This window comes from Hypanus sabinus, chromosome 21 (genome assembly GCF_030144855.1).
Source record: "Hypanus sabinus isolate sHypSab1 chromosome 21, sHypSab1.hap1, whole genome shotgun sequence".
Classification (NCBI taxonomy): Eukaryota; Metazoa; Chordata; class Chondrichthyes; order Myliobatiformes; family Dasyatidae; genus Hypanus; species Hypanus sabinus.
Window position 1 is genome coordinate 10,074,797 of NC_082726.1, and position 27,502 is coordinate 10,102,298.

At 46.3% G+C, this 27,502-nt stretch overlaps 1 protein-coding gene across 5 annotated transcripts in view; it reads right to left on the minus strand.

The window, feature by feature from the left end:
- Positions 1-27,502, minus strand: part of tln2b (talin 2b) — a 352,925-nt gene that overhangs the window by 257,547 nt on the left and 67,876 nt on the right. For all 5 annotated transcript variants that reach the window (XM_059945979.1, XM_059945982.1, XM_059945978.1 and 2 more), the window contains exon 2: positions 21,874-21,924. The gene's annotated coding sequence lies outside the window, so the exon portion shown is untranslated. The remainder of the gene's footprint in view (positions 1-21,873; positions 21,925-27,502) is intronic.

The following is a 27,502-nucleotide window of genomic DNA, read 5'->3' on the forward strand; positions in this document are numbered from 1 at the left end:
TGGTCGAGGGAGCTCACCACGTAGTAGTAACGTGTGTCCTCTGAGGTTATCTGCCGAACGTGGAATTGGGCTTCAGCTTGCTGGAACCATAGGTTCGGTCGCTGTGTCCAGAAACCTGGCAGTTTCAACGAAACCGTATGAACAGATGCGGCATCAGTCATCTCTGGTCCAAATTCATTTGGACCGTCGGGGTCACCAATTGTAGCAGTGTGCTACACGCAGCGCTAAAATAACGACACGGAGTCAGTAAACTGCAGTCAAAGATAATTTTATTTGAACTTCACAGCCTTGCTTTAAAGCCTCCCTCATCCCGTCCTCCCCGGGCGCAGATGCTCCAAGAGACACGTACTCACAAACCCCCGCAGGCTTTTTCCCTTTGTTGCGGACCTGCCCTTTGTGCCTGCACGCTGGCTACTCGTGAGCCGGTTTGAGTGCGCTAGGAAGTGGGTCGCCACAGTACCTTATAAAGCCTCAGCATTACATCCTTGCTTTTATATTCTAGTCCTCTCAAAATGAATACTAACATTGAATTTGCCTTCCTTACCACAGACTCAGCATGCAAATTAATCTTTAGGGAATCCTGCATGAGGACTCCCAAGTCTCTTTGCACCTCCGATTTTTGAATTTTATTCCTTTATTCCACCAAATGAAGTGCATGACTATACGCTTCCCTACACTATATTCCATCTGCCACTTTGTCATTTCTCCGAATCTGCAGACTCCCTGCTTCCTCAACGCTACCAGCCCCACAACCTACAGTTGTATGGTCTGCAAACTCGGCCACAAAGCCATCAATTCCGTCATCCAAACCATTGACATATCACATGATGTCAGATGCCCAACGCACCTGTAGTTGTGAACTTCCCATGATTCAAGACAGGTGTGTAAAAAGAATCACTGGGGACCCAAGTCACCCCAACCACAAACTGTTCCAGCTGCTACCATCCAGGTACTGCAGCATAAAAGTCAGGACCAACAGGCTCTGGAGCAGCTTCTTCCACCAGGCCATCAGACTGATTAACTCACACTGATTTGAGTGTATTCTATGTTACATTGACTGTTCTATTTATTATAAATTACTATGACTGCACATTTAGACGGAGACGCAACATAAAGATTTTTACTCCTCATGTGTGCGAAGGTTGTAAGAAATGAAGTCAATTCAAAGAAGTGGTCTCCATACCAAACACCACTCGTCACCGACAGCCTCCGATATAGGCCTCCTTTATTCCCACGCTTTGCCTCCTGAATGTGTCAGTAAAGTTTCTATCCAGGCTAGTATCTTTCCACTGATAGCATGGGCGGCACCTTGTTAAATGCCTTCTGAAAATCCAAGTAAATACAATGAAAGTCTAAGTATACAACATCGACTGAATCTCCTTTGTTCATCCTGCTTGTTAATTCCACAAAGAATCCCAAAAGATTTGCTAGATAAGATTTCTCCTTAAAGAAACCATGGTGACTTTTATTTTCTTACATACCTTGAAAACATGTTCTTAATAATGAACTTCAACATCTTACCAACCACTGAATTCAGGCTAACTGGCCTATAACTTGCTTTCTTCTGCCTCCCTATTTTCTTAAAGAGTGGAGTGTCATTTGCAATTTTCCAGTACCTTCAGAAACATTCCAGAATCGATTGATTCTTAAAAGATCATTGCTAATGCCTCCAGAATCTGTTTAGCAACCTCTTTCAGAGTCCTTTGCTGTAGTCTATCTGGTCCAGGTGACTGACCTACCTTTAGAACTTTCAACTTCACAAGCACCTTCTCCTTCCCCCAACACTCTCAAATTTTTGGCTTATTTTTAGTGTCTTCCACAGAGCACATTGACACAAAATACTTAAGTTCATCAACCATTTCTGCGGCTCCCATAACCATCTCTCCAGCGTCATTTCCAGCAGTCTGATATTCACTCACACCACTCTTACCCTTTATATATTGAAAAATCTTTTGGCATCCTTAAGGTAAGGGGAGGGAAGTTCAAGGGGGATATTAGAGGAAGGTTTTTCACTCAGAGAGTGGTTAGTGCGTGGAATGCACTGCCTGTGTCAATGGTGGAGGCAGATACACTGGTGAAGTTTAAGAGACTACTAGACAGGTATATAGAGGAATTTAAGGTGGGGGGGTTATATGGGAGGCAGGGTTTGAGGGTCGGCACAACATTGTGGGCCGAAGGGCCTGTACTGTGCTGTACTATTCTATGTTCTATGTTCTAACCTGTTGGATATTATTGGCTAGCTTACCTTCGTATTTTATGCTTTCCCTCTGTATAGATTTTTTAGTTGCCCTCTGTTGGTTTTTAAAAGCCTCCCAAACCCACTAATTTCTGCTATACTGTATGCCCTTTATTTTGCTTTTATGCTGTCTTTGACTTCCCTTGTCAGCCACAGTTGCCTCATTCACCCTCTAGAACACTACTTCATCTTTGGGATGTATTTATCCTGTACCTTTTAAATTAACATCACCATATAACAATTACAGCACGGAAACAGGCCATCTCAGCCCTTCTCGTTTGTGCCGAATGCTTACTCTCACCTAGTCCCACCTACCTGCACCCAGAAACTCCACAGCTGGTGTTCCCTTTGAATCAACTTTGGCCAGCTTCTCTTTCACAATACTGTGGTCCCCTTCACTCCACTGTGATACTGATTTCAGCTTCTCCCTCTCAAGGTGAATCCTATCATATTATTTATTTACCAGGTTTAATACATTTCACGACATATGCCAGTGATATTAAACCAAATTCTGATTCTTTACTGTGTAGAAAAGGCCCTTCTGGCCCGTTGAACCATGCTGCAAGCAACCCGCTGATTTAACCCCGAGCCTAATCACAGGGCAATTCAGAATGACCGATTAACCTACCAACCGGTACATCTTTGGATTGTGGGAGGAAAGCCCACACGTTCACATGGAGGATGTAGAAACTCCTTACAGAGGATACTGGAATTCAACTCTGAACTGAAGCCTCGGGCTATAGTAGCATCGTGGTTCCCACTGCCACAATTATGATTATAATCACTGCCTCCTAAGGATTCCTTTACCTGAAGCTTCCTAATTAAAACTGGCTCATTTGAATAAGGAAGTTAAGGTAAAGGAACAACCAATCTGAAATATCCTTTCCCCCAGTTGGCTCAACCACAAGCTGCATTTTGTATGCATTCTACAGATTCCTTCACTTGGGATCCAGTACCAACCTGATTATCCCAATCTATCTGCATATTGAAATCCCCTGTGACAATTGTAACATTGCCCCTTTTACGCGCTTTTTCCATCTCCCATTGTAATTTGTAGCCCCATCCTTGCTACTGTTCGGAGGGCTGAAAACTCCCATCAGAGTCTGTTTACAATTGCAGTTTCTTGTCTACTCACAAGGATTCCACATCTTCCAATCCTATGTCACTTCTTTCTAAGGATTTGATTTCAATTTTTACCAAAGCCACCTCACCCCCTCTGCAGACCTGCCTATCCGTTCGATACAAGGCGCATCGTCGGGTGTTAAACTCCGAACTATGATCTTCCTTCAGCCATTACTCGGTGATACCCCACAATGTCTAACTGTGCAGTATCTACCTTATTCCATATACTATGTGGCATTCAAATGCAATACCTTCAGATCTGTATTCATCACTCTTCTTGATCTTACCCCCATGTTACACTTCAGCTCATCCAACTGATTGCAATTTCACCCAATTATCCCGTGGTCTCCCGACACAATGCATCTTCTTGTATACCAACTGCCTCATCCTCAGGCCTATTACTCTGGTTCCCAAATTAGTTTAAACTCTCCCCAGCAGCTGTAGCAAACCTGCCCAGAAGAGAAATCAGATGCAACCTATCCTTTTCGCACAGAGGTCATGCTGCAACCTTCCTGAAAAGAAATTCCAATGATCAGAATCACAATCCGGTTTATTATCACCGGCGTGTGACGTGAAATCTGTTAACTTAGCAGCAGCAGTTCAACGCAATACATAATCCAGCAGAGAAAAATAATAATAAATAAAATAATAATAATAATAATAAACAAGTAAATCAATTACATATATTGAACAGATTGAAAAAACTTGCAAGACAGAAATACTATATTATATAAAAAAAAGAGTGATGTAGTGTCCAGAGATACAACGTCCATTTAGGAATCAGACGGCAGAGGGAGGAAGCTGTTCCTGAATCGCTGAGTGTGTGTCAAGGAGGTTTCTGTACCTCCTACCTGATGGTAATAGTGAGAAAAGGGCATGGCCTGGGTGCTGGAGGGTAATTAATAATGGACGCTGCCTTTCTGAGACACCACTCCTTGAAGATATCCTGGGTAATTTTCAGGCTAGTGCCCAAGACAGAGCTGACTAGATTTACAACATTCTGCGGCTTCTTTCGGTCCTGTGCAGTAACCCCTCCATAACAGACAGTGATGCAGCCTGTCATTATGCTCTCCACAGTACAACTAAAGAAGTTTTCGCGTGTATTTGTTGACATGCCAAATCGCTCCAAACTCTGAATAAAGTATAGCCGCTGGCTTGCCTTCCTTATTAACTACATCAATATGTAGGGGCCAGGTTAGATCCTCAGAGATCATGGCACCAGGAACTTGAAGCTGTTCACTCTCTCCACTTTCGATCCCTCTATGAGGATTGGTATGTGTTCCCTTGTCTTACCATTCCTGAAGTCCACAATTAGCTCTTTCGTCTTACTAACGTTGAGTGCCAGGTTGTTGCTGCGGCACCACTCCACTAGTTGGCATATCTCACTCCTGTACGCCCTCTCGTCACTGAGATTCTACCAACAATGGTTGTATTGTCAGAAATTTATAGATGGTATTTGAGCTACGCTTAGCCACACAGTCATGTGTGTATAGAGAGTAGAGAAGTGGATTAAGCACACATCCCTGAGTTGCGCCAGTGTTGATTGTCAGCGAGGAGGATATGTTACCACCAGTCCACACAGGTTGCGGTCCTTCAGTTAGGAAGTCAAGCATCCAATTCCAAAGGGAGGTACAGAGGCCCAGGTTCTGCAACTTCTCAATTAGGATTGTGGGAATGAGGGTATTAAATGTTGAGCTATAGTCGATGAACAGCATCCTGGTGTAGGTGTTTGCATTGTCCAGGTGGTCTAAAGCCGTGTGGAGAGCCATTGAGATTGCATCAGCCGTTGATCTATTGTGGCGATAGGCAAACTGCAATGGGTCCAGGTCCTTGCTGAGGCAGGAGTTCAGTCTATTCATAACCAACCTCTCAAAGCATTTCATCACTGTTGATGTGAGTGCTACCAGGAGATAGTCATTAAGGCAGCTCACGTTATTGTTCTTAGGTCCTGGTTTAATTGTTGCCTTTTTGAAGCAAGTGGGAACTTCCACCCGTAGCAGTGAGAGGTTAAAAATGATCCAGAAATCTGAAACCCTGCCCCCTACATCAATTCCTCAGCCACACATCCATCTGCCAAATCATCCTGTTCTTACCCTCACTGGCTGGTGGCACAGACAGCAATCCAGAGATACTAACCTGATGGTCCTGCTGGTCTGTTTCTACCTATCTCATTGTATTCTTTTGCAGGACCTCCTGCTTTTCCTATCTATGTCACTGGTACTAATATGTACAGCAACGGGGTCGAAGCGCTCGCTCGGCAGAGATGGTGCTCGGTGTCGGAGGCTCGAAGTTTTCGGACGGACTCGGAGTTGGCTGTGGTCGGGGCCCCCAGAGTGCTGTATTGGCAAGCTGCGGTGCTGGAGGATCATGGCAGGATGAGTTTTTCTTCCTTCTACCGTCTGCGTGAGATGATGGGTTGTCGGGACTTTGAGACTTTCTTTTAAACTGTGCCATGGACTGCTCTTTATCAGATTATGGTATTGCTTTGCACTGTTGAAACTATGTGTTATAATTATGTGGCCTTTGTCAGTCTTTTATCAATTATGGTATTGTCTGCACTGTTGAAACTATATGTTAACTATAACTATATGTAACTATGTGGTTTTGTGTAGGTCTTGTAGCTTTAGTTTTGTCTGATGGGTTTGTAGTTCCTTTCCGGGGAACGTGCTAAGACAGTAGTGCGATGTCGATACGCAGCAGCCTCTCCGGACTCTGGATTGGGGATTGCCTAACGTTAAGTGGTTTTTCTTGTGTGGTCTGTTTTGTGCTTCTTCGTGATAACATTCCAGAGAACATTGGTTGCTGTCAATGCAATGCTCCTCAGACAGGATGAAGAGATCATTACTCCCCAACGCCATTCGGCTCTACAATTCAACCACCAGGGGCAAGACATGTTAAAGTGCCGGGGTTAGGACTGAGCTTAAGTTACCACTCAATGCACTTCAGTAAACTATTTAAGAACTTTTTAAAAGCTATTTATTAATGCTTTTTGGGAGGGTGATTTTAGATGCAGATCACATTTATATTGAGTTAAATACTGTATGTAATTAGTTTTGCTACAATAAGTGTATGGGACACTGGAAAAATGTTGAATTTCCCCTTGGGGATGAATAAAGTATCTATCTATCTATCTATTTTTTAACAGCATTGTATTTGTGGTTTATAAATGATAATAAACTGAATCTGAATTTCCAGCTGTTCACTCTCCCCTTTAGAATGCTATGGGCCCAATCCAAGATGTCCCTGACTTTGGCACCTGGGAGGCAACATATCATCCAGCTGTCTCTTTCACATCCACAGAATCTCCTGTCTGATCCTTTAAATCTGGAATCCCCCATCACTAATCAATCCTCTCCACCTCCACTTCTTTCTGAGCCACAAGCCATGCCAGAGACCGGACTGCTGTCACTTCCTTCTGGTAGATTATCCCCCCAAAAGAATCCAAAGTGGTCTACCTGTTGTTGAGGGGAACGGCCACAGAGGTACTCCGCACTGGCTGCGTGTCCTGAGGGTCACCCAGTTATGTACTTCCTGAGGGGCTGGGTGGGGGGGGGGGGGGAGGAGGAGGATGGGAAAATTAAATGATAAAATCTACCTACAGCCTTCATCACTCCTCGCTGAAGCCTCAATGAGCCAGTCTGAGCTCCCAACTCTAACAATAGTCCACTCACACAATGGCTACTCTGCTTAAATCTAACTTTATTTTTGAATTGAATTGACTTTATTTCTTACATCCTTCACATACATGAAGGAGTAAAAATCTTTGTTACGTCTCCATCTAAATGTGCAATGTGCAATCATATTAATAATTTATAATAAATAGAACAGTCAGTGTAATATAAAGTACACTGAAATCAGCGTGAGTTCATCAGTCTGATGACCTGGTGGAAGAAGCTGTCCAAAGCCTGCTGATCCTGGCTTTTATGCTGCGGTACCGCTTCCCGGATGGCAGCGGCTGGAGTAGATTGTGGCTGGGATGACTTGGATCCCCAGTGATCCTATGGGCCCTTTTTACACACCTGTCCTTGCAAATGTCCTGAATCATGGGAAGTTCACAACTACAGATGTGCTGGGCTGTCCGCACCACTCTCTGCAGTCCTGCGATTGAGAGAAGTACAGTTTCCATACCAGGCAGTGATGCAGCCAGTCAGGATGCTCTCAATTGTGCCCTTGTAGAAAGTTCTTAGGTTATGAGGGCCCATACCAAACTTCCTCAACTGTCTGAGGTGAAAGAGGTGCTGTTGTGCCTTTTTCACCACACAGCTGGTGTGTACAGACTAGGTGAGATCCTCAGTGATGTTTCTGCTGAGGAACTTGAAGCTGTTTACCCTCTCAACCCCAGATCCTTTGATGTTAATAGGATTAGCCCGTCTTCATTCTCCCTGTAATTCACAACCAGCTCCTTGGCTTTTTCAACACTGAGGGAGAGGTTGCTTTCTTGACACCACTGTGTCAGAGAGATGACTTCTTCCCGGTAGGCCACCTTGTTATTATTTGAGATAAGGCCAGTCAATGTAGTGTTGTCAGCAAATTTAATTAGCAGATTAGAGCTGTGGGTGGCGATACAGTCATGAGTCTACAGCAGGGGTCAGCAACCTTTACCACTGAAAGAGCCACTTGGACCCGTTTCCCACAGAAAAGAAAACACTGGGAGCCGCAAAACCCGTTTGACATTTAAAATGAAATAACACTGCATACAACGTTTTTTTTGCCTTTATGCTATGTATAAACAAACTATAATGTGTTGCATTTATGAAATTGATGAACTCCTGCAGAGAAAACGAAATTACATTTCTGCATGCAACAAAAACATTTTGAACTCCGAAAAAAAGACGTTGGGTTGAAAGTTACTTTTAAGTAAAATATTCAATGTCTATTTGAGTCCTTCTTGTATTTATGAAAAACGCCGAACTTAAATTTTCCGCCAGCAGCAAACCAAAAATAACATCAGCCAGCTGTCATCCTGAAAAATGAAAGGACTATTTCACTGAACAATGAAAAAATATGAATATAAGTAAAATAATAGGCAATTAAAATATTTATCATACTTGGTTAATGGGATTTCTGCTCCTGGACCTCAGCGCACAGCGTCTGCACATCAGGGCTGTATGATGTCACCTTCATCTTTACACAGGATCGCAAGCTGTCATCTGTGAGGTTTTCAATATCACTCCATTTGTGTTTCTGAGCAAGAACGGCCTTCTGACGGGCAACATCTTCAAGGTCTGCCGTCAAGCGTCTAAACTTGGACACCCATATGTCTTTGTCGGCTATGTCGGCCAGTTCCATCTCAAGATCAGGTTGACTCACACCTGCCAATGCAGTCGTATTCAGTAGGGAAGGATCGATGCTTAAGGGAGTGACCGGGAAGGATAATGTGTTTTTTTCCTCTCTGAACTCACAGAAGCGTTTCCCAAACGATGTTTGCATTGCGATGATTGCAGAATGTAAATACTCAGAAATTATCATGTCGTGACCTTGTTTGAACTCTCTCAAATTGGGGAAGTGAGACAAAGTGCCTTTCTGTAAATCTCTGGCAAGCACTGTCAACTTGCGCTCGAATGCCAAAACATCCTCCAACATGTGCAGGGCTGTACGTCCTTTCCCCTGAAGAGCTGTGTTCAGCGTGTTCAGGTGCGCTGTCATGTCTACCATGAAGTGTAGCTTTTCCAGCCACTCTGGCTGTTCCAGCTCAGGAAAGGTGAGCCCTTTGCTGCCCAGGAAAGTTTTCACTTCTTCCAGACACGCGACAAAGCGTTTCAGCACCTTCCGTCTGGACAGCCAGCGATAAAAACACGTTGTAGCGGTGTCAGTAAACTGCAGTCAAAGATAGCTTTATTCGAACTAAACAGCCTTGCTTTTAAGCCTCCCTCAACCCAGCCCCCATGGACGCGGATGCTGCAAAAGACGCGTACTCACAAACCCCCGTAGGCTATCTCCCTTAGCCGGAATGCTGGCTAATTGTGAGCCGTTTCGGATGTGGCAGGAAATGTGTCGCTACACTTAGGTTGTACAAGATCACCATAATTACATTTCAAAAGCTAACAAACTAACATAAAATACATTTTAATTAAATACTGACCAATTATTTCCCAAAGCCACAGGGAGCCGCAGCACAGAGGTGAAAGAGCCACAAATGGCTCGGGAGCCGCAGGTTGCCGACCCCCGGTCTACAGTGAGTAAAGGAGGGGACTCAGTACACAGCCCTGAGGGGCTCCTGTATTGAGAGTCGGGGAGGTGAGGGGGCCCACTCTTTCAACCCGCTGGCGATCTGACAGGATCCAGGCCAAGGCTCTGAGCTTCTTGTCGAGCCTGGATGGAACAATGGTGTTGAAAGCTGAACTGCGGTCCAAGAACAGCTTTCTCACATCGGCATCCTTCTTCTCCAGATGTGTAAGGACGGTGCGTACAGCAGACCTTGCCATGTTTTTTTGGTCCTTTCCATGTTTGTAATTATGCACAATCCAACGTCTCTTCAGGAACTGTAGCGTGCAGAATGTCACGACTAGCCTATTCTCCATTCATCAAAGTCCTTCTCCCTCATGAGATACAGATCAACACACACACAGAATGCTGGAGTAACTCAGCAGGGGCATATCGACATTTTGGCTGAGATCCCTCATCGCGAATGGAAAGGACGATGGAAGGGGATGAAGCCGGAATAAAGTGGGTGGGTGGAAGGGAGTAGTACAAGTTGGCGGACGATAGGGGAGACCAGGTGAGGGGGAAGGTGGGTGGGTGGGAGAGAAGGAATGAAGCAAGCAGCTAGGAGGTGGTAAATGGAAGAGGTAAGGGGCTCAGGAAGGAGCAGGAGAAATCTAATAGGGGAGAACAGATGACCATAGAAGAAAGTTGAGGAGGGTAACCGAAGGAAGATCACAGGCGGGTGAGGAGAAAGAGGCGTGGAGAGGAAGTTACCAGAAGTTAATGTTCATCAGGTTGGAGGCTACCCCGTTGGAATATGAGGCTTCTCCAGCCTGAGTTTCGCTTCATGGTGGCAGCAAAGGAGATGGACGGACATGATAGCTTGCGAATGGGAATGGGAGGCCACCAAGCGATCCTGCCTTTCGCGGTGACCACTGTGAAGGGTAGTGGGGTGGAGATACGTCTCTACCAAAGGAGGCGTAAGGGAGCCCACACTCCGCGAACCTGCAGGACACCCTTGGGCAAGGTGTGCCACGAGTCACGGGCAGCCATGAGGGCAGGTGGTGGATGGTCGTATGAGAGCGTGCACATCACGAGTCCTGGTTAGGCATACACTGACGCCAGGCAGACAATCTCTGCAGAGTATTGATAATGGCCACGGTCACCAGTCTTATAAAGACGATGCCCAGCAGAAGGCAATGGCAAACCACTTCTGAAGGAAAATTTACCGAGAACAATCACAGTCATGGACATGGACATGACGAACGAACCACAAAGTGTTTGACGAAACAACCACCCAATCTGTGTCAGGTCTCACCGATGCAGCCGAAGGCACACTGGGAACATTGGATGCTGACAGACTCGCAGCTGAAACGTCACGCGGATTGTTTGGGGCCCAGACTGGTGGAGAGGGAGGAGGTACGGGGCAGGCGTAACACATGCCAAGCTTCCAGAGAAAGGTGCCAGAATGAAGTTCTGTGGGGAGGGACAAGTGGACAAGGGAGGCACGGGGAAGGCAGAGGAGGATGGAGGGAAAGACTAGCTCGGTGAAGGACTGTGGAAATTACGGAGAATAAGGTACAGGATACGGAAGCCTGTGGGGTGGTGGGTAAAGCCAAGTATCCCTGTTGGAGGGAATCAGTGTTGATGTGTGGGGAATGGAGGATATGCAGCTAAGGGCAACATTGATGGTGGTGGAAGGAAACCAGTGTTATTTTGAAAAAAAGAGGTAATCTCAGATGTTCCAGAATGGAAATCCTCATCCTGAGAACAGATGCACAGAGAAATTGAGAGAAGGCTCCATTGCCGCAGCCTGAAATGCTGAGTTCCTCCAGCATTTTGTGTGTGTTGCTTTAGATATCCAGCAGTTGCACAACCTCTTGTGTCTACAAGATGCAGATCAGCTGAAGGGTTGGGCAGATAGAATTTAATTCAGGCAAGTGTGAGGTTATGCACATTGGGAAGTCAAATAATTCAGGGCAAATACAGCAAACTGGTAAATGGTAATTGGTTTATCATTGTCACATGTAGCAAGACAGAGCTAAAAACTTTAATTTACATGCCATCCAACACCTTAAAAGTGCTGAAAAACAGAGAGGCCTCAGGATACAAGTTCAAAGCTCCCTAAAAACATTGATGCAGTTGGATTGGAAAGTGCAGAAGGTATTCAGAGGTCAACATCTGGAACATGCTGCTAGACATGGTGGTGGAATCCAATCGTATGAAGAGGCATTTAGACAGCCAATTAAAAAGGGAAGGCACTGAAGGGTTCGAGCCTAGTGCAGGCTAACAGAACTAGTGTAGAAAGGTAAAATGGTATGGATGTGGTGGGCTGACGGGTCTGTTTCTACGCTGTCTGACTTCATGGCTCGATCTAGGATTCTGTCACTCCAGTGAAACAGATCAGTTGTGGGAGCATGTTGGGCATCTCAATCCTTACACCGAACCAGCCACTATTCTCCAAAAGCTTCAGTCGCTGTAAATTGCTTTGGGATACCGGAGATTGTAAGAGGGGCAGGAGAAACATGTTCCTCCTCCGTTCTAAGGAAGGACTCATTGATGACAGTCCAGATGACTATAAAAGGATCATTAATAACAGTTTGCAATGCACTCCAGGTTACCACAGCCAGCCAGGTGCTAATTAATACATGCATTTTAAAAATGTATGCTTTGCTTAACAACTTCAGAAAATATAATTATTTGCACTAGTGTTCTAAAAATATGTGTTCTTCTTAACATCCCTGCTTTCTCACAGTGAGGGATATTGGACTGTGCTGAAGCAACCAGTGGATATTGTTCACAAAAGATTTCTGCAAAATTAGAGTCATAGAAAAGTACAGCACTGAAACAGACCCTTCAGCCCATCTTGTCTGTGCCGAGCCATTTAAACTGCCTAGTCCAATTGACTTGCACTGGGACCATAGCCCCACATACCCCTACCATCCATATGCGTATCCAAACTTCTATTAAATCAAGCTTGCACAAACCACTTGCTTTGGCAGCCCATTCCACACCCTCACAACCCTCTGAGTGAAGAAGTTTCCCCTCATGTTCCATTATTTCACCTTTCACCCTTACCCTATGACCTCTAGTTCTAGTCTCACCCAACCTCAGTGGAAAAAGCCTGCTTGCATTTACCTCATTTATTCCCCTCATAATTTTGTATAACTCTATCAAATCCCCTCTCAGCATCGTAACTTTTCTCTGCACACTTTCAAACTTATTTACATATTTCCTGTAGGTAGGTGACCAAAACTGCACACAATACTTGACATTAGACCTCACCAACGTTTTATATAACTACAGCATAACATCCATCTCCTGTACTCAGTATACTGATTTATGAGTGCCTATGTGCCAAACGCTTTCTTGACAACCCTGACAACCTGTGACGCCTCTTTCAACAGATTATGGACCTGTATTGTCAGTTCCTCAGAAAAGTTTGATTACATCTTGGTAGGTGACCAAGATGCACACAATACTCCAAATAAGGCCTCACCAAACTTCTTGTATAACTTCAACATAACACCCCCAACTCCTGTACTCAATACATTGCTTTATGAAGGACAAAATTAAAATAAACGTTTCAGAAATTAGCATTGAATCATAGTCCAGCACAGTCACTGAACACCATGGGTAGCACCGGGCATTTATTTTAAGTAAATCAGAGAAGCTCTTGGTGCATTCAATGGAGGCAAGAAGTTGCCAAAATTCACATAACGTGAGGTAGAGACAAATTATTTGCTGCTACATTTGGAAGGATTACTATTCTTGTTCCAATACCCCACAACCAAACTGCTTTTTCCACAATCACTCTCCCCTGAAACAAGTTACAGAGATTGGTTCAGCAGAGCTCCTACCACACACTCCAGGCAGCAGCAGTGCCTCCGGGGAACACAGCACACAAGTTCAAAGGTTGAGCACCCAAGTTCCACTTCAGAGACTCGAGCACAAACCTTCAGTGGACATCAGAGAGGTGGTAAACGCGCACAAAATGCTGCAGCAACGTTGCAGGTCAGGGAGGGAAATAAACAGTCGACATTTTTAGGCCAAGACCCTTTATCAGCACTGGAAAGGAAGGGGGCAGAGGCCAGATTAAGGTGGTGTGGAGAGGAGGAAAAGCATAAATACAAGCTGGGTACATCTCAGCATGCCTCAATGGCAACTGTCCAGTGGCTCCAACATCTACCATCACAATGGATAAAACTAGGCGATTGGGAAAGTGGATCAATTGTCTTTACCCTATAAATAGTCACAAAACAAAGCTAAGCAAAATCTCAGACAACAGTACATCCTTACCCCATCAGCTCAAAACAATCCATGCATGCTTTGAACAGAAGAGAATGGGTGTGTCACCACCAGCCTTGACAGTATCTAGTGCCCCTGAATCTACAATCACCATCATGGACACAAGATCAGCCTTCTAGACAGCAGACCTATGGAAAGAATTAGGCCCAGGTGATGTCCTTGGATCTTCTGCAGATTAGTTAGCAGGGCTATGTGCACACACTTTTAATCTGCCCCTGCTTCAGGCTATGATTCCCACCTGTGACTGTCATCCCAGTACCTAAGAAAAACAAGATAATATGTCTTAATGACTGCCTCCCGGTGACTAACAACTACCATCACGAAGAGACTGGTCACGGCGTGCTTCAGCTCCAGCTTTCCAGACAACCTCGAACCACTGTAATTTGCCGACTGCCGAAACAAGTCGACAGCAGATGCCATGTCCCTAGCCCTAAACTCATCTCTGAAACGTCTGGACTGAAGACACCTACATCAGATTATTGTACATTTACTACTACTCTACCTTCAATACTATTATTCAAGCAAATTCATCACCAAACTCCGGATCCTGGGAGTTGGTGCCTCCCCCTGCAGTCAGTAGGGGTAAGCAGTAACTACTCTGAACACTGTTACTCCACAAAGTCCCTTCAGCCCCCTGCTCCACTCCCCGTACACTCACGACTGCACGGCCAGATTCTGCTCTAACTCCAGCTTTGAGGATTATCTGTAGTGGGCCACATCTCAACAACGAGTACAGGAAGGCGACAGAGAGCTTAACAACATGGCGTCATGGCAACAACATCAATCACAACAAACGCAACGATATGGCCACGGACTTCAGAAAGGGTGGGGTGCACATGCCCCCATGAGGTTCAGAGGATCGAGAGCTTCAATTTCTAGGCGTACACGTCACCAATCGCCTGTCCCGATCCGACCACGTTGATGCCATAACCAAGAAAAGTCACCAACGCCTCTGTCTGGGTTCACAACCGCCTGGTTTGGCAACTGCTCTGCACGTGGCTACAAAAAGCTGCACCGCATTATGAAATCATGTGTCAAGGTCATCCACCGTGTCCAATAATGACACTTTCTTGTGCAGCTCGTCTGTTGCGGACCCGAAGGTGGCTATGGACTCCAGTATAGCTAAAAAAGTGGCCACTGAGTGTATATCCCAACTCTGTCCCTCCAGCCCTCACCATCGGTGGTGTGGCATTCATTCCTTTCTTTTTAAAACACTCCTTAAAACCCTCAAGGTGCACCAGGTCTTTGACAGAAACTTGACACATCCCTGGTTTGTTTTTTGTTGGCATTCTTCAGCAGTGTCTTCTAACGTTTTGTTGTACAGCTAAATGTACTTACTATACTATAGGAATATTGTGTCCATCAGTGAGATTTGGTTGCAGGAGTGGCAGGGCCAGCAGCTCAATATTCTAGGGTTCCGTTGTTTTAGACACGAGTGTGGTGACAGTGTGGAACGACCTGCCAGCACAAGTGGTGGATACGATTTTGATTTCAATGTTTAAGAGAAGTTTGGATAGGTACATGGATGGGAGTGGTATGCAGGGCTGTGGTCCAGGTGTAGGCCAATAGGACAAGGCAGTTTAAATAGTCCAGCCAGGACTAGATGGGCCAAAGGGCCCAATTCTGCGCTATAGTTTTTTATGACTCTACGTAAATGAAAGATGTTATTGATATTGCTGGATGTCACCAACTGTCTGGGCAACAACTGCCAAGAGGAATGAGTAGCTGAGTGGAGCGTGTGGCCCAGAGGCAAAGGCTCCTGGTGACAGGGTGACAACCCATGATCAACTACATTCTTGCTGATCTCACCACCTAAAGTACTGAGCAAAACTGGAATCGACAGTGGAAGGCGAGCACAAGTTCAGCACTGTCTGCCTGCGTTTGACCGGTTTCTCTCTTTCCCTATTGCCGCTCGCTGCTGCCAGAGTTTTGGGCCTTGGACGAGGTTTAATCGACACGGCTCGTGGATTGGACTCTGCAGTTCATGTTATATGTCTTTCTGGTTACTGCTTTTTGTATTGCTACTTTATGCAATTTTGATCAGGGCAGACTGGTTCTGCAGGCTGCAGATAACAAACGATACAGTGCTATAACCGAACTGAACTGAACTGAACTGAACATTCCTATTCTGTGTGTCATTGCTCGTTCACTGCCGTTTGCACGATTTGTTCTTCTCTTTGCACGTTGGGTGTTTTCTTTCAACGGGTTCCACGGTGCTTCTTTGCTTTGTGGCTGTTTGTGAGAAGATGAATCTCATACCTACTTCGATGATACTGAATCTTTGAGGTAGGTGGGGATATTCCCCAGCAGCCTCTCTCCCTGCTCAGTTTACAGCCCAGGAAAAGTAACAGGATCACACAGATACACTTTGAGCGCCTCACGTTCCTAGGTGTGAACATCAGCTAAGGCCTGTCCTAGTCCAATCACATTGACGCCAAGACCAAGGAGCCTTGGTTTTAATTGCCATTCCTGTACATCAGTCCATCACCTCTTCTGCCACGATGAGCCTCTCTCGGGGTGGAGGAGCAACACCTCATATCCTGTCTGGGTGGCCTCCAACCTGACAGAATGAACATTGATTTCTCCTTCCAGTAATATTTTCCTCTCCTTCTCCCTCGATTTCCCACTCTAGTCTCTTACTTCTTCTCCTTACCTGCCTGTCACCTCCCCTTAGTGCCCCTCCTTCTTCCCTTTCTCCCATGGTCCGCTCTTCTCTTCTATCAGATTCCTCCTTCTCCAGCCCTTCCTTCACCTTTTCCACCCACCAATCTTCACCCGTCACCTTCTAGTCAGCCTCCTTCCCCTCCCCCCCACCTTATTCTGGCATCTTCACCCCCCTCTTCCCTTCTAAGAATGATCTCCGTCCGAAACGTTAACTGTTTACTTCTCTCTGTAGAAGCTGCCTGACCTGTTGAGTTCCTCCAGCATTTTGCCTGTGACGCTCTGGATTTCCAGCATCTGCAGAATCTCTTGTATCACTGGCAAAAGAGCCAACTCGCAGATATCAAACCTGCTTACGTGCTCAGATGTTGGGCAGCCCAACTGCACCAGTCTGAAGGGAACCAGGCGGTCCCACCCCAGCACTCCGTCCCATACTTATCCCTCAGCCACCACCAATCAGATCCTGGGAGCTTGCTGTGCACTGTTTGATAGCAGCACTTCCTACATCTATCTGCCAGCTGTAAGACACTCCGAGCAGTTTGGGACTCCAGCAGGTCTTGTGGGAATAACCGCATGTTCGTTCCTTCCTCCTGGGCTAGAACATTAGCATAGTGGCCATTGTTTGATAAAGTTTAATTTGTTGCCCTTTGGTAGCAAACATTCGGCTCGGGGTGGGGGGGGGGGAATCATACCCAAATCGGCGCGTTTATACCCCTGAATACAGTAGAATGTACACTAACCAGCCAAGTACGGGTATCAGCCCACTGCCATCGTCCTTCTGTCTTGTTCCACGCAACTTCAAGCAGTGCTGTCTAACAACTATACTATAGGGATGCTCAACCTCAAGCAGCTTTGCGAGTCAAATGAACAGCAGCAAACAGGATCCTGCCAAAGCTCGGGCAGAATACCGTGCTCCTTCCACTGTGCTTTCAATCACTCACTCCTTACTGCTCAGCAACCTTGAAAGACTTTGCCAAGTGTCCAAAGATTCAAGTTTCAAAGTACATTTATTATCAAAGTATGCATGCAGTATTTATACCCTGAAATTCATCTCCCCCCACACAGTCACGAAACAAAGAAGAACCATAGAACCAACCTGCTCAAAGAAAAATATCAACCCCCCCCCCCGCCAAACAACAATAAAACTATAGAAAACACGGAATATAAAACACAAACTCATAAGGTACATTTCTGGATTGTTCAGCTCAGTGTTCATTATCTGCAGGCTGTCCTGATTCAAATATCGCCCAAAAGCAGTAAGAATGACCGGAGCTAGATCACAGCATAAACCTGAATTAGGGTCCCAACCTCCAATCCGCATCGAGAGAGAGATTCCTCAAGTGCGAGTCTGCCACACGCAGAAAACTATTCAAAACATGAATGAAGAGTAGCACAGAGAACGGCGGGGGGGGGGAGGTTAGGCTGTGAATGAGCAAGGATAATTCTTCACTTCTGACAACAACAAAAGACATTTTCCATGCAGCACCGAGGAAAAGTCCATGTGTAGCAGTTTGGAAGATTTAATTACCACGCTGGGCTGCTTCGAGGTAAACACTGACCACAAGGTCTCACTCACTCCATGGAAGAACTGGCACTGAAATTGTGCATTCCACAGCCCCAGGGTATTCTCCAGCAGCCGAGCCAACACTGCTGCAAAAGCAGCCGCCAAGCTAATATAGAGTGAACTTCTACCAACAGCAATGTGTTTTTGACCAGATACGATACTTAACAATTGAGGTATAACCCAGAACACTTCCTCACCTACCAACAATCTGGGGGAAGATTTTGGACAAAAGTTGAGAGCATATGCTTTTTAAATTATTTTATTTTACTCTATCGATTTATTTAGAGATACAGTGTGGAATTGGCTCTCCTGGCCCTTTCAGCTTACACTGCCCAGCAATTCCCAGCAACCCTGATTTAACCTGAAACTCATCACGAAATGACCAATTAACTGATGTCTTTGTGCTGTGGGAGGAAACCAGAGGACCCAGAGAGATCCCACGCATCCCACAGGGAGGATGTACAGAAACTCCTTACAGTGGACACTGGGATTGAACTCCAAACTCAGCCATAATACCGTCACGCTAACGGCTGCATGTGCAGTTGCTGCACCTGAGCATCTTACAAAGGATGCTAAATAATTCACTCAGCCATTGCTTTCTCAGTTTAATGCATATTTGGGGCATTTTCTTGACTGAGCTAGCACAGCGATACAGCAGGTCCAGCAACTGAAATTGAATCTTGACAGGTGCAGTCTGAGTGGAGTTTGCATGTATCCCTGTAATCCCATGGGTTCTCCGGCTGCTTTAGCCACTTCCCTGCAAAGTGCCAGTTATAAGGTTAACGGTCATGTGGATGTGTGGCAGGAAGACTGGCAGAGGTTTCTCACATACCTGGCAGGTCTTTCCACGGAGTGAACTGATAAGACCATCGAGTGGAATTAGGCCATTTGACCCATCCAGTCTGCTCTACCATTCAGTCACAGCTGATCCTTTTTACCCCTCCTCAGCCCCACTCCCTGACCTTCTCCCCATAACCTCTGATGCAATGGCCAATCAAAAACTTTTAACGCTCTGCCTGAAAATACACCCAATGACCTGGCCTCCATAAACACCTGCAGCAACAAATTCCACAAATTCACCAGCTTCTGGCGAAAGAAATTTCTCCGCATCTCTGTTATAAATGGACACACTCTATCCAGGGGCTATGCCCTCCTGCCGTGCACTCCCCCACCACAGGAAACATCCTTTCCACATCTACTTAGTAAAGGCCTTTCAACATTGGAAAGGTTTCAATAAGATCCCCCCACCCTATCCTCCTGAATTCCAGTGAGTACAGACCCAGAGCCATCGAATGTTGCTCATACGGTAACCCTTTCATTCCCGGAATCATTCTTGTGAACCTCCTCTCCAATGCCAGCTCATCTTTTCTTTTCCCTGCTCTCGTATTCTAGACTTCTTGCAATGAATCGCAACATTGCATTTGCCTTCCTCACCACTGACTCAACCTGCAAGTTAACCTTTAGGGTGTTCTGCACAAGGACTACCAAGTCCCTTTACATCTCAGATTTCTGGACACTCTCCCCATTTTAAAGATAACTTGCACATTTACTTCTACTAGCAAAATGCATTACCATGCCTTTTCCAACATTGTATTTCGTTTGTCACTTTCTTCCTCACTATCCTAATCTGTCTAATTCCTTCTGTTTCCTCAACACTACCTGCCCCTCCACCAATCTTCGTGTCAACTGCAAACTTGGCAACAAAGCCACCTATTCCATCATCTAAATCATTTATATACAGCATAAAATGCAGTGGTCCCAACACCGACCCTTGCAGGTCACCACTAGTCACTGGCAGCCAACCAGAAAAGGATCTTTTTATTCCAACTTGTTGCCTCCTACCAATCAGCCAATGCTCTAACCATGCCAGTAACTTTCCTGTAATACCATGAGCTTTTTACTCGTAAGCAGCCTCATGTGTGGCACCTTGTCAAAGGCCTTTTAAAAGTCCAAATATACAACATCCATTACATCCTTTATCTATCCTACGTATAATCTCAAAGAATTCTAGCAGGTTTGTCAGGCAAGATTTTCCCTTAAGAAAAGCATGTTGACTTCCTCCTATCTTATCCTGTGACACCAAGTAGTCCATCACCCCATCCTTAACAATTGACACCAACAGCTTCCCAAAAGTGAGAGAAGGGTTACAGGGATATAACCATTACAGGGAATGGGATTGCAGGCTCTGCCCTGAGAGCTGGCAGTCTCCACTTCATAGGCAAATAAAGTCAGCAATCACTGTACAATGTAAAGAACAGTCTCCATTTCTACCCCAAGGGGAGTTGCCCAGCCCTGGGGGCTGGGTGGAAACAGACACACTCACAGAACTGAGCCTCGAAACCAGTTCATAACTGAGCTGTGAGTCAGCAGAGGTGTCCAATAATAAACCTACACAGTTCAGAGCAAGCAGCCATTGATACATGGTTCTGGGTAGGAGAACAATGAATTCCAGCTGTTATGAGGAGACTCCACGTCTCAAAAAATAGAAAATAATTGTTGACCCGGAGAGTGTGGGAATGTAGAATTCAGCACCACAGGGAGTGTTTGAGGCAAACTCTACAGATGCACTTACAGGGAAGCTGATTGCACACATTCAGGAGAAGGAAGTGAACCATAAGTGAACTAATAACCATAAACTTTGGACAGACTGCAACAAATGGTTCACCTCTGGTCAGTTAATTCTATATAATCCCGCTTAAAGCTGATGGAATGACATCAGCGAGAGCTGCCGGTGCATCAATTATTCTGAGAGAGCAAGCAGCCTGCTGCTCCTCACCGATGGGTAGTAGCTGATGTAACCCAGGGACAACTGCCACTCATCCTTTGTACCACTCTGCTCCTGCTCATCACAGTATTTATGGTTGCATTTATTATTACGTGTACTGATTACTCTGTGAGCTTCACAAGAAACAAGGAATTTCTTTGGACCCTGGTGTACCTGATAATAACCCTAACGATCATCACTGATCTATGCCGGTCTCAAATTCTCTTCTCTTTTAGTTCACCATAACCTCGATGTTTTAGTTATATATTTACTTACTCATTGATATACAGCGCAGAATAAGTGTTCTTACATTCCGCTGGTTAGCCTCCAAATCGGTGGCATGAACATTGATTTTGTTCGTGAACTTCCGGTAATGCCTCCACCCCCTCTCTCTTTCATCATTTCCCATCCCCTTTTCCCTCTCCACCTTATCTCCAGCCCATCACCTCCCTCTGGTGCTCCTCCCCCTTTTTCTTTCTTCCACGGCCCCCTGTCCTCCCCTATCATCAGACTCCCCCTTCTCCAGCCCCATTTCTCCTTCACCCAGCTCCTTACTTCACCATGTCTCCTCCTGGGTTCAACTATCACCTTGCAATTCTCCCTCCCACCCCCCCAACTTTTAAATCTTCTCATCTTCTTTTTCCTCCAATCCTACCAAAAGGTCTCAACTTAATCCTAGCCTCACCACCCAATAATTTACAATGACCGATTAACCTCCCAACCGGCACGTCTTTGGACTGCAAGAGGAAACCAGAGGACCCGGAGAAACCCCACACGGTCACGGGGAGAACGTACAAGCTCCTTACAGAACCTGGGTCACTGGTACTGTCCAACACACTCTGCTAACCGCTACTCTACCATGCAACCCCAAATTTATCTCAAACTTAAACACATCTTATCATCTGGCCCCCACTACCTTCCGGCGCAGAGAATTCCTGAGATTTTGAGGGCCCCCAGCTTAATCTTACGTTGTAGCTCCGCACTCCTGCCAGCTCATATTCAGGGAAGCAGATATTTAACCAAGACTCAGGCTTGTGGGCAGAATATTCCAAAAGAAATAGAAATAAACCTGACCTCACTGAGCAGCGGGATGTTAATCTTCTGGCTTCTTTTGTGTGATGACAGCTGGAAGAGAAAAGGCCAGTGATTAGTGGAAGTTGTAAAACATTCAGACTATCCCCACATTACATCTTCAATGTAACTGCAACACTTAATAACTCTTAAAAAAAAACATGAACAAAACCAACAAAATCCAGCAGGTGCGCCCTGGTTTTAAACAGAGAGACATTATTGTCAGGACAATGGAATGGGTCGTTTCAGACAAAGCTCGTTCATCACAAGGGAAGGATGGATAGAAATTCCCATCAGATGGCCCACAGCAGCACGACAACATTTCGTTCATAGATGCGGCCGGGGGGGGCTCTGCTGATGATCAGGGATGATGAGTGGTGTGCTGAAAATCTCAGACAACACAAAACTGCTCCAGAAGCAAATGAGTGCAGAACACCCCAGACCCCAAACTTTTGTCTTGTCCACACTGCACCAACCCACACCACTGGGCTATAAATGTGCAGGAGCAGTGCGTGGTTAAGTGCCTTGCTCAAGGACACACACACTGCCTCGGCTGAGGCTCGAACTGACGACCTTCAGATAGCCAGCCCAAAGGTTTAACCACTTGGCCACGCTGCAACATACATACTATGTCTTACATCCATTCAGGAAGTTGCTCACCCTTGCAGAATGTTCCAAGATTACCTCTATGTATTGATTGCTGCCATACACAAGAAAGATAGAGTCCTCATGAGGGCAACGGGGCTAAAAAGTTGATATGGATGTAATGGGCTGAAGGGCCTGTTTCCGGACAACTCTATCCCATATGTCAGATGTCCATCAATCTTCCTTTTGGGATTCATGTCCTGCAGATGTAGAAATCCCAAGTATCAACCCATACCCTGATCTCAGTAATATGTCTTTGGGATCAGTGATCGTCATACATCACCCTCACTGGTCAGACCAAAGTCAATGAGCTGAAATGGTTCTTCATTGTCAGAAATGCTGGATTCTATCAGACTCATGAAACCCAGAGGTCAAAAGGTATTACTGAGGAAAATGGAAAAACAGGAGGGAAATCAGCAGCTGAAATACTTCACAGCCAATAAAGTACTGTTAAATGCTGTCACCCTGTGTAAAGAATGAAGGTTCAGTGTCCAAGTCTTCTTTCCCACACCTTTAGCCATATCAGTGCCGATGTGCAGTGTCTGGGAAACTTCAAGAAGTTAAAATTCCTTGCTTAGTGATACAAGGGACATTTAAAAAATTTTTTAATGATACAGTGCAGAGTAGGCCTTTCCGGCCCTTCGAGCAACCCCAGACAAACCCGATTAACCCTAAACAAATCACAAAACAATTTTTCAATGACCAGTTAATCTACTTGGTACGTCTTTGGACGTTGGGAGGAAACTGGAACACCTGAGGAAAACCCATGCATTCCACTGGGAGGACGAACAGAGTCAGAACGATACCAGAATTCAACTCTGACTCCGCAATGCCCTGTGCTGTATTAACACACTGCTACGTTATCATGGCGCCAATGTAACTGTGTGTCATGACGTGCACATGTAAACAGCAGGCACGAAACTACACACCCTGACGCTTTCCCCATCATCATGCGAGGTTTCAACCAGGCTAACCTGAAGAGGCCTGTGTGACCAGAGGAGCTAGCACACTTGACCACTGTTAGTCCATCATCAAGAACGTTTACTGCGCCATCCCACGCCACACTTTGGAAAGTCCAATCACCTGGCTGTACTCCTACTCCCAGCTTCTAGACAGAGACTAAAGACCATACCAACAGTGGTGAGGACCAAGTAGGTATGGTCAAGGGAGACACTCACAGTGAGTCAGTGGAGTGGACAGTATCGAGTCTAAATGAATATGCCACAGTTGTCACTAATTTCATTAAAATCTGTGTGGATGAGTGTGTGCCTTCAAGAACATACCAGACATACCCAAACCAAAAGCTGTGGATAAACCAGGATACTCGCAGTTTTCTAAGGGACAGACCTGTGGAGTTCAAGGCCAGCAATCCAGAACTAAACAAGAAGTCCAGGTGCAATCTATGGAAGGCATATTGAAGTTGGAGACAGAATTGGATGCACACCAGTTCTGGCAGGGTTTGCGGGGCACTACTTCCTATAAAGCAAAACCTAACATCACGAATGACTGTGATGCTTCACTCCCGGGTGAGCTCAAGGCTTTTTTTATGTACACTTTGAAAGGGTGAATAAGCCTATACTTGTGCGAATCTCTGTAGCAGTCAGTGACCTCGTGATCTCTGTCTTGGAGGCTGACATCAGATATCTTTCAAGAGGGTGAACCGTTGCAAGGCATTAGGCCCTGATGAGGTACCTGGTGGAGATCTCAAAACCTGTGCCAACCAACTGATGGGACTGTTCAAGGACATCCTTCAATCTCACTGCTGCAGTCAGAGGTTCCCGTCTGCTTCAAAAGGGCAACAATCATACCAGTGCCCAAAGGGTGAGCTGCTTCGATGACCACTGCCCAGTGGCACTCATATCAACTGCAATGAAGTGCTTTGAGAGATTGGACATGGCTATAATCAACTCTTGGACTCCCTGTAATTAGCTAATTGCCACCATAGGGTGACAGCAGATGCAATCTCACCGGCTCTCCACTTAACCTTGGGTCACTTGGGTAATTGCAATACCTAAGTCAGGCTGCTGTTTATCGACTACAGCTCAGTGTTCAACACAAACACACCTCAGTTCTAATCCACCAGGGATTAGGACAGCAAAGGGCTGGTCGAGGGAGGCAGAAGTGGCTACAAGATGGCTTTGAGTCAGTGGACTGGGCTGTGCCCAGGGACTCATCTGTGGATCTGAATGAATAACTGGGGTTGTCATGGACTTTATTAAAAACAGTTGTAGACAAGTGTATCCCCGCAAGATCATTCAGTGTCTTCCCCAACCAGAAACCTGGATGAACCATGAGATCTGCAATCTGCTGAGGGCCAGATCAGAGGCAATCAAGTCTGTCAATCAAGAAAGGAGCAAGGGGTCCAGGTACGATCTCCTGAAGGCTATCTCACAGACAAAGTTCAATTGAAATGACTTTAGTTCTTACATCCCTCACATACGTGAGTAAAAATCTTTCTGTTATGTCTCTGTCTAAATGTATGTAAAGGGGGTTTCTTTTTTTCTTTGTTACTGTTGGGAAAGGGTTTCCTTTTATTAACTAGCAGGAATGCTAATTTACTGATAACGAGAATTGTATTCCTTTGTAAACCAAATGGGGATTAATGTTCTTTCTTCTGAGTCTGTAAGCTTTTGTTGACGGGCTTTTGGGCAGATCGGCGCGAGGGGGTCGAGAGAGAGGACTCAATGCTCTAAGCTGGGCGAGGATCGGACCCCAAAGGGGGGTCCGAGGCCGGGAGATTCTCCGAGGAGGGGGGGGATGAAGCTAGATGTGCTTGGTTGACCACTCGGAGGGTCCTGAGCTGTTTGGAGAGTCGAGGAGTTCAGAGGGTCCTGAGCTGCGAGTCGAGGAGTTCGGAGGGGATTGAATGGTGGCCAGAAGACTTCAGTAATTGAGCTCCAACGGTTGTGCACGAAGTGGTTTGGACTTTGATAAGTTTGGCGCCTTTTCTTTATTTTTTTTCTCTTCATATATACTGTATCGTTATTAATCAGTTATAGTAACCTTTATAAATTGTACTCATTTAATCGCTTATGGTGTACTGTCTGTTTTTGGGCGAGGAGGGGACATCACACAGCATCCACACCAGCTGATTACCCAGTTTGGCGGGGCCGAAGGCTGCTCCCCCTAGACAAAATGAGCTGAGCGAGCCTGAGGCGACCCAGGGGGTTACATTGTGGGGTGCTCGTCCGGGATTGATTTCTGTGGAAGCTGTGTGATCACCCTCTTTAAATTGTGTCTGCGGCGAAGGGCTGGTGTGCCTTTGTGGGTGTGTGATTGCTGGTTATCGCTACGTGTGTGTTGGGTGGGGTGGCTGCTGTTGGTAGCCTGGAGGTCGTTGTTCGAGTTCCGACTAGTGCTGACGAAATGGCGGTGGGACCATGGGTTGTCCGTACTGTTTGGAGAGTGAGGAGTGACAGGTTGGGATGTTTCAGCAGTGGTGAGCTCCGCCCGGTTGTTGGAATAACGTCCAGCCCTAAAGGGGCGGAGGCGTGGGCGGAGCGGACCCCTCAGTTGTTGGGTGAGTGGCAGTGCTTGGCTGAGGAAAAGCGACAGGGACGGGTTGAAAGTTTGAGTAGGCGGGCTGGTGACTTTGTTAGAACTGTCAGGCGCAATTACTTCGAAGTGACCGCTGCCAGTTCTGGGAAAGTGTGGGAAAATGTGTGTGGTTCGACTGGAAGTCAAATGCCACAGCTGGGGGGGCTTATCATATCCATGGCAGGAGATTGGTGGGAAGTTTTTAGGGTATCCCTTTTTGCCTAGGGGGGCAGATAAATTGCTTGTGGTGCCAAGGGGATCAGTTCCGTTGATTCGAGAGGTGTCGGGAAACTTAGAGGAGGCCCAGTGGGGGAATGGCTTGGGGTCTCTGGGGGAGCACGTTCCCAGCAATGTACCAAAGAACTCCCGAAAGGAACAGACTCTATTCCTGAAGGCTTAGAGGGGCCATGCGCACAGGTGTTGTTACGGATGGATGGAAGTCAAGTTAAAGCCATCCTCGGCACCGGGGCACCGGTGAAGTTGCTGTACAGTTTGTTTCATAACCGTTATTGGAAGCATTTACCCTTGACGACATTGAGGACACTGGAGATTCGGGGTACCGGTGCCGGTGATTATCCAGACGACGGTTGTTGGTCAGTGAAAATGGAGTTCTTGGAGGCAAATGTGGAGGAGACTGAGGTTCAGGAATCGTTAATGCTGATGTGTCCGGACCCTGTTGAGACGGGCAGCGTTTCTGTTCTAGAGAGAACCAATATCCTGCTGGCGTGCTTGGGGGCCTGCCCGGAAGAGGCGGGTGAACGTTGTTTGGAGGCATTGTCGATGCACCCAGAGTTTCGAGCTGCTTGTGTGGACGTGTGTAGCAGCATTGGGCTGATACCGAATTAAAACAAGAGCCAGTGGCGGTACGGCCTGGGGGAAGTATCTGAGGGTGAGACCCTCTTAGTGGATGCTGCGAAATACTACGAGGGAGCGGAGTTGACTGCTGAAGACACCTCGGAGAGAGAGAGGTTGCGGCGACTGGCCCCTGAAGCCATGGAAGACGTAGGCAGCGTGTGTATGGATTATAGTGCGTTGAAGAGGCGCACTGTCAGTGACCAGAATATGGCCCTGAGGGCCGGAGAGGCGATGGCCTGTCTGAGTGGTGCGAAATGGTTTAAGGTGCTGGATCTGAGGAGTGGATGTTGCCAGATCCCGATGAGTGGGGCCAACAAGGAGAAGACGGCCGTTATAAATTCCCTAGGAGCCTTCGGGTCTGAAAAGATGCCACAGGGCATATCCGGAGCCCTTGCAACCTTCCTGTGGGGCAGGTGGAAGACCATAGGGGATGTGGAGGTGTTTGGAGTTTTGGTGTATGTGGATGATCTCTTGGTGTTTGGATTTGCCTCAGGAGAATATGAAGTGAGGTCGTTGCAGGAGCAGCTGAGAACTACCGAGTTAAAGTGTTTTCGGGACACGTGCCAGGGCTGGCGAAGGTCGTAGCTCGTGAGTG